This window comes from Schistocerca piceifrons, chromosome 2 (assembly GCF_021461385.2).
Source record: "Schistocerca piceifrons isolate TAMUIC-IGC-003096 chromosome 2, iqSchPice1.1, whole genome shotgun sequence".
NCBI classification, from domain to species: Eukaryota; Metazoa; Arthropoda; class Insecta; order Orthoptera; family Acrididae; genus Schistocerca; species Schistocerca piceifrons.
The window spans coordinates 519,324,480-519,331,812 of NC_060139.1; positions in this window are offsets into that span (position 1 = coordinate 519,324,480).

The window sequence follows — 7,333 nt, forward strand, 5'->3', positions numbered from 1 at the left end:
AGCGGTATTAAGGTAAATACACTATTTGTTCTCTATCAACATCTTTCATGTGCAAACTACGCCTATCAGTAGTTAGTGCCTTCAGTAGTTAGAATATTTATTTAGCTGGCAGGATTGGCGCTCGCTGTATTGCAGTACTTCGAGTAACAAAGATTTTTGTGAGGCAAGTGATTCATGAAAGGTATAGGTTAACGATAGTCAGGGCCAGTCTTTTGCAGAGACTATTGAAAGTCAGATTGGTTGCGCTAAAAAATATTGTGTGTCAGTTTAGTGATGCTCAGAATAAGTAAAGAGTAAACTGTTTGAGTACTTTGAGTTTTGCTCAGCTGTTTGAAAATCAAATAACGTAAGAAGTTTACCAGCACAGTCATTCGTAATTTTTCTAAGGGAACGTTTCAAAAGTTATATTTCTGACTGTATTATAATTGTTGATTGAAAGTCCACTTTCCGTTTATATGAAACTAGTTGCCTGAATAAAGATTATTCAACATAATTATCTGGTGACGTCTACATCAATTTCAAACTTTAGAATAAAACCCTTTCTATCAATTATTCAGTTACCTTTTATTTAATTTTTCTGATTATTTTATCAGTTTGCAACTCTATCCTATGGAGAGACTATGTAACTGCAGGACCACAGGTAGATGTTACTATTTGCAGCGATTTTAGCTGCAGGGCATGAAAGCAGACATGTGCGGCTCTACCCTACGACTTTATCGAGCCATCCTTTTTTAAACACAGCTGTTAACAGCCCAGTTACCTAGGTCATATCAAAAAAGAGGTAAAGTCGCACACACTACTCGTTTCACCTTCATTCACTTTTCTGTTGCTCTGGTTTTACATAAATCCTGATCTCTCTGGGCATAGACTAACAGTCATACAACAGAATGTATACAACACTTACATACATACACATTTACATACTTTGGGAAACATAAGTAATATTACAGAACGAGAAAAAAAATGTACATAAAGTCATTCATAAATACCTCTGCGCTTTGAGAAGACGACTACGTGAGAAATACGGGGTGTTCAAAAAGTCTCTCCGCTTTGCAATATGATTGTTAGCCGCACGTGCCGTATGCGGCAGTGAATATACCGATATGAAACTCAGTGAAATACAAGTTATTAATTTACTGAATATTCATTTTTACTTACAAATTTCCACATTAAATGTTGAAAGTGTCCGCCCTGTTGTTGAATACACAATTCAATTCGTCTAATCATGTTTCCAAACACAAATTGTAACATTTCTTCTGTAACAAGCTGTGAAAGTGGATATTGCAGTTTTCAATTCATCGATGGATTTTGGACGGTTTCGATAGACAGTTGCTTTCGCTGCACCCCTGAAGAAAATGTCAGGTGGTGTTAGGTCACGCGGTCGCAGAGGCCAAAGTTCCTGTGAAATTATGTGATCACCAAAAACATCAGCAATCATTGACATTGAAACGCGAGCTGTATGCGCGGTCCACCATCTTGTTGAAAATAACCTTTCAGAATTTCACTTAACACAAGTTCTTCTATGATGGGTACAGAATATCACTGCAGTATCGTTGTGCGTTTATTGTTTCGTTGAAAACTACGGGACCCACAATCCGACGTCTAGAAATTGCAATCCAAACTCCTATTTTCACAGAATGAATTGGTTCCTCATGAATACAAAATGGATTTGCAGTACTCCACATACGAGAATTTTGCGAGTTCATGTACCCGGAAAAATGAAACCACGCCTCGTCAGTGAAAAACGCTTCATTAAGAATATTCATTCAAATTTATTGAACGAAATTTTTGAACCATTGACAATAATGCAGTCTCTTCCCATGATCAGTATTTTTCAGTTCTTGCACGACCGTCACTTTGTATGGGAAAAGTTCTAATTTCTTCCATACAACTCTGTGGGCCGTTCCGACAGTAACACCGATTTCCTGGGCGAGTTTTATTACTGACTTGTTCGGACTCTTGGACGTTTTATCGGAAATATTGAGTAGTTTACCCTCAAACAAAACGCTAGGACGACCACTTCTCGGTGCGTCTGTTACTGAACCCGTACTTCTAAATTTGTTAATGAAATCTCGATGTGGGAGTGTTGTCTCCGGGAAAACTGGATTTGACGAATTGAACCTATGTATTTACCGCCAGCTTTGAACAGTTGTTCGACTAAAAACAGACTTTCTTCAATGGTCAGCATTTTAACAGTGGCAAAAACGAAACAAACGAAGAAAGGAACTAAACTTAAACGTTCACGTCAACACGTAACGACACACACAAACGATACTACTGACGCTGGCTGAGCTAAACAAAACAGAGGAATGTTGGGAGAGTCCACTTGAAGGGAAGTAACCCAGGCAGGCGAACAATCACACTTTGGCTAACAGTCATACGGCACTGTGGAGAGACTTCTTGAATACCCCGTACAAGACTTCTGACAAATAATACGCATCAGTGACAGAGCGTCTCTCCAAGATTAGTTTGTTTACGTCCCATATAACGACGTGATGGGTAAGTTTTGTGTTTTTAAATTTCGCAAATGTTTATCAGTTTTGATGTTTCAGCGAGAATTAAGTACCAAATATTAGGTAAAAGCTCAATATCCAAAAGAATCCGTGGATGATACTACCCATTCCGTCAGATTGGCAGTTTGTGTGGTGTGAAGAAAACATCGCGGCTGCGCCATAAACGGGGAAGGTGGAGCATGTGTGAGAGTCGTTCGTAAGGAGCAAAAACAAATCTGTGACACGTGTGAGCAGAGAACTGCAAATACAGCAGTCAGCTGTCTGGGGAATTTTACGTAAGCGTTTGAGTGAAAAATCATACCGGCTGCTCTTGTTACATGGGTAAGTACTCGGGCGATTAGTTACGTTCTCATTCTTTGCAATCACTTCCAGCGGCTACTGGAGCAAAATTATTTTTCAACAGAAGTTGGTTTTCACTGACGAAGCCACGTTTCATGAGCTTGGGAAGGTGGTGGTCGTAATGTGCGTGTTTGGAGCAAAACAGTGGAGACTTCATTATGCAACATGAGATTATGGAACGCAATCGTGATTCAGTTAACTTCTTTTGTGCCATATGCTATTAAACATTTAAGGATAATTTTGTTTTGTGGAGGAAACTGAGACTGGTTTGGTGTACATGGACATGCTGCAGCAATGTCTTAGGCCACAATTACAGCAAGACAGTGGATACTTCATTTTGCAACAAGATGGTGCTCCAGCAGGCTTTGTTTCAGATGTTCGTGATAACGTCAGTGCCGAATGCCTCGTCGCTGGAGTGAACGTTCTCCCCGTCATGACTCTCCTCTCGTTCAGTGGTCCCCACGATCAACTGACTTAACACCATGTGACTTCCTCCTATGGGATTATGTCATAGGTTGTGTAGTCCTACCTCCACTGCCACTTAATTTGGAAATGTGATGGAAGAATCTTTAATTCCATCGCTGAATCGACCATGACCTCTTGGAGTCTGTACGGCAAGACTTTGGCTATCGTTACGACGTTTTCTGCGTCACAAACGGTGCCAATACTTATCGCCTGTAATGTGAGTTTAAGAATTTGGAAAAATTCTCTGTCTACTTATACGCGTCTATTTTCCGTAAGTCTTGTAGCTTTTGCGCAGTCTTCTTCTGAAACTCAGAGGTACTTATGAATGATCCTGTTTAAGAAAAGAGGCCAGGAAAGCGCCGCCACACGGTGACAGCAAGCTATCAAACAATACTACCAAAAGTATCTGGAGACCCCTATGTAATGCCGAACTTGTTACTAGACGTCGCGAGGAAAGGGCTCGATGGTGTATAAGGAGGCGGGAGGTATTCTATTGTCAACAGAGAAGCAGTAACAGCAGAATGGACCTGTCAGGAGAGTCAGTGTCTCCACACGTGGACTTGTCACTGACTGGATGTCACATAACAACAAATTCTTCAGGGACATGTCATTCCTTCTAAAGCGGCTCCGGTGACTGAAAAATAGGAACGTGACGGAACTATCACAGATAGGCCAAGACCAGGTAGGCGTAATGTCCTGCCGGATACGGCGAGCGAGCATTGAGAAGGATGGTTGTAGAAGATCGCAAGAAATCAGCGGAAGAAATCATTCGTGAGTTCTGTAGTGCTACAGCATTCCAAATAGCACAATGACTTTACGTAGCAGGTTAAAAAGTATGGGTTATAGTGGTCGAGCAGGTCCTGATAAGGCTCTGATTTCTACAAAGCTTCAGGTGGTGTAAACAGCGGCGCCACTGATCTGGATTACAGGGAACGAGTAATCTGGAGTACAAAAAAGTGTGAAGTCGAATGGCACGAATGGCTGGGAAATACCGAAAGGCAGGTTGAGTCACCTAATTGCAAAGATTTTCCCCATCCTTCGCGCCCCCAGGCGCCTTTTCTCGGAGATGTATGAGAGCCATGTGCGTAAATGTATCATTCCTTGGCTGATGGTGCTGAATGTGTGTATAATGTAGTGTCATGTTGGCGTTGGAGATAATGGGAGAGGTTGGAGAGGTTGAAAACCGGTGCCAGTACATGGCCAATTCTTCTCGAAGAGTACCAAGAGGGTCGCCATCGGACGAACCGATCACTATCCACAGTGTCACATGCCCTCACTCCGCAAGACACTGCAAAGAGGTCTGGAATTTGATCCAGGGCATTAGCGGAAAGAGTGATGATCAGGGACTTTAGGCCACCAGCCGTTCGGTCCCGTATGCTGTAAAGTCAAAGTGAAAATTATCGAAACCCCATAGTGTACACATTTGGTCACTCATGCAAGTAGTGGCTTCGCCCGATGGTACTTAGCTTTGGTAATCTGACTGGAACCAGTGAATCCAAATCGGCACGGCCGTTGGCATGTGGAGCGATGAATCGCACTATTTCATGTGACAATCCGATGAAAGTGTTTGGGTTTGGAGGTTGCCAGGAAATTGTTACCTACCGTAACGTGTAGTGCTAACACTGTAGTACAGAGATGGTGGCGGTACGGTAGGAGGTGCTTTCGTGGTTCCTTATTACGCTCAACAAAACGATAAATGTGAAAGGATAACATTGCACTTCTTAACATTATATAGTGGGTACAGTAGAGGAAGAGTTCGGTCACGATGACTGTATCAGTATGACGATGCACCCTGTCATAATGCAGTATCCGTGAGGCAATGGTTTGTGAAATGGAGTAGCCTGCCCAGTGTCCCGATATGAACACAATGGAACACATTTGGGACGAATCAGAACGTCGACTTCGCTCTCGACACCAGGGTCAATAACTATTGTTGCACAGTGAGCATGTTCTCGGATTCAGTATAAATTTTCGAAGCTACTGCTCCACACAAACTGTAAAATAACCGACTCAGATATTGTGTCACCAACGGAATCTAAGATATACGAAAAGTGCCAGTATCACAGAAGCAGGGCAACGTTCGTAGGTCATTGCCACACCAATAGCAGAGCCGTAGTGAGGAGCACAAACAGTAGAGTATGACAGCACCAGCACGTCGTTCTGCAAGCTCTCCAACACGAAATAATAACATGCACCAAACCGAGCGAGGCTTGCACACTGGGCTCGCATTCGGGAGGACGACGGTTCAAACCCGCGTCTGGCCATCCTGATTTAGGTTTTCTGTGATTTCCATAAGTCGCTCCAGGAAAATGCCGGGATGGTTCCTTTGAAAGGTCACGGCAGACTTCCTTCCCCATCCTTCCCTAAACCGATGAGACTGATGACCTAGCTGTCTGGTCTCCTCCCCCAAGATAGCTCAACTCAACCCATACACCAAAGCTCTGCCACTCCAGAGTATTCTAGTACTGATGAAAACTGCAGAGGAAAGGACAAAAATTGAGACATCTCTGGTTAAATAAGGGCAAATGGCTACCTAACTTGTTACTTAATGTCTGGTTTTAATTACTTTTGTTGCAGGTATCTCGTCCTCAGTGTCTGGTCTTTCCATTTGCATCACTAATTATGATGGAATGACAGTCTCGTTGGTTAAATTTTAACTTGCTGGCGAACTGTGATGTGGTGCTTGCTGCCTGTGTGAAGACTTCTACTACGAGACTGCAGCCTGCCGGCTGCGCTTGTAATTCGACGCTCCACGCTGCCGCCACCGGTAGGTCATAGCCGTAACTCTCAAATTATGTGGACCTACAGGGCCTTCCTGTGGTGAGGCGCCAAACCCACTGCAAGCTGCCGTCTTCTGCTCTATGAGGGGGCACCTTAGTGCCCCGTCCCAGTCCGTATGTGTTCCGCCTTCCAGGCTGCACACTGCGTGTGCTGAGGGAGCCCCCTGGGCTTCTGTCCTTATGACAACCATCATCCGGGAGTTGCTGTACGTACTGTTTCAACTAAGGCCTCCATCTTCAAGGGTGCGCGCCCACGGGCCGCCTCACTGACTCCTGCTACAGCACTACACGCTGTCTCGTTGCCAGAAGCCTGCCAGACCCTCTACAAGCTGTGTCAACATTCCTCGACGGCGCCAGAGCGAGCAAACCGGCCTGTTCCCTGCACGTCAGAGAGGACTATACTGGTTGCGGCAATCAAGTAATTAAAATTTTGATTTTATTACAGATACCGCTGTTTCCCTAACGCCTCTGGGAGTAAGAATCCTCCGAAGTCGTCGGAGCTTGGCCTCTGTCACATCGTAACGTCACCGCCTCACCTCGATGCCCATAGACCTCCTGACCCGAGATGTCACCTTTGCACTACCTTCTCTGGTTTCGGGTCTCCAGGAAGAACGGGCTGCCATTCCTCAATGGACACCTCGTTGACAGTGTCCGCAGCACAGTTCGAGCTGTCATAAAGACGAAGGGTCGATACACCCGTAATAATTTCCACTGATAAGTGACCGGATGCATTTGATAAGACAAAGTATGAGGATATTTTCTGCGTAACTTGTAGCACAGTTCTCTGGTGGAACACGAGAGGTACTTATGAATTACCTTGAAAGTGCCTTCACACGATGACGGTATCTTTTATTGGAAAGAGGGAGTGGAGAGAGAGGAAGAGATCCAGTGACGATAAGAAAAAAAAGTATAGTAATGAAATTTTCTTGAATACTTTTGTCTAGGAACTGTATCTAAGTGATTAACATTGCAAGTTCACAGGGTAATGTAAGTTCGAGAAAAGCCACTGCAAATGTGAAGTGCCGGTACACTAACAACCACTGTAACCGCCAGACCGTTGAACGCTAGCATGCAGTGTTTGTGATCCTAACTACGGCTCTGCTCGTGCCGGATGTCAGTTTGTGGGATGGAGCTCCACGCCTGTTGTAGTTTATCGGTCTATACAGGCGCGATAAATGCTGGTTTGGATGACACTGGAGTTGTTGTCCGATGATATTCCATAGGCTCGAATGTAGA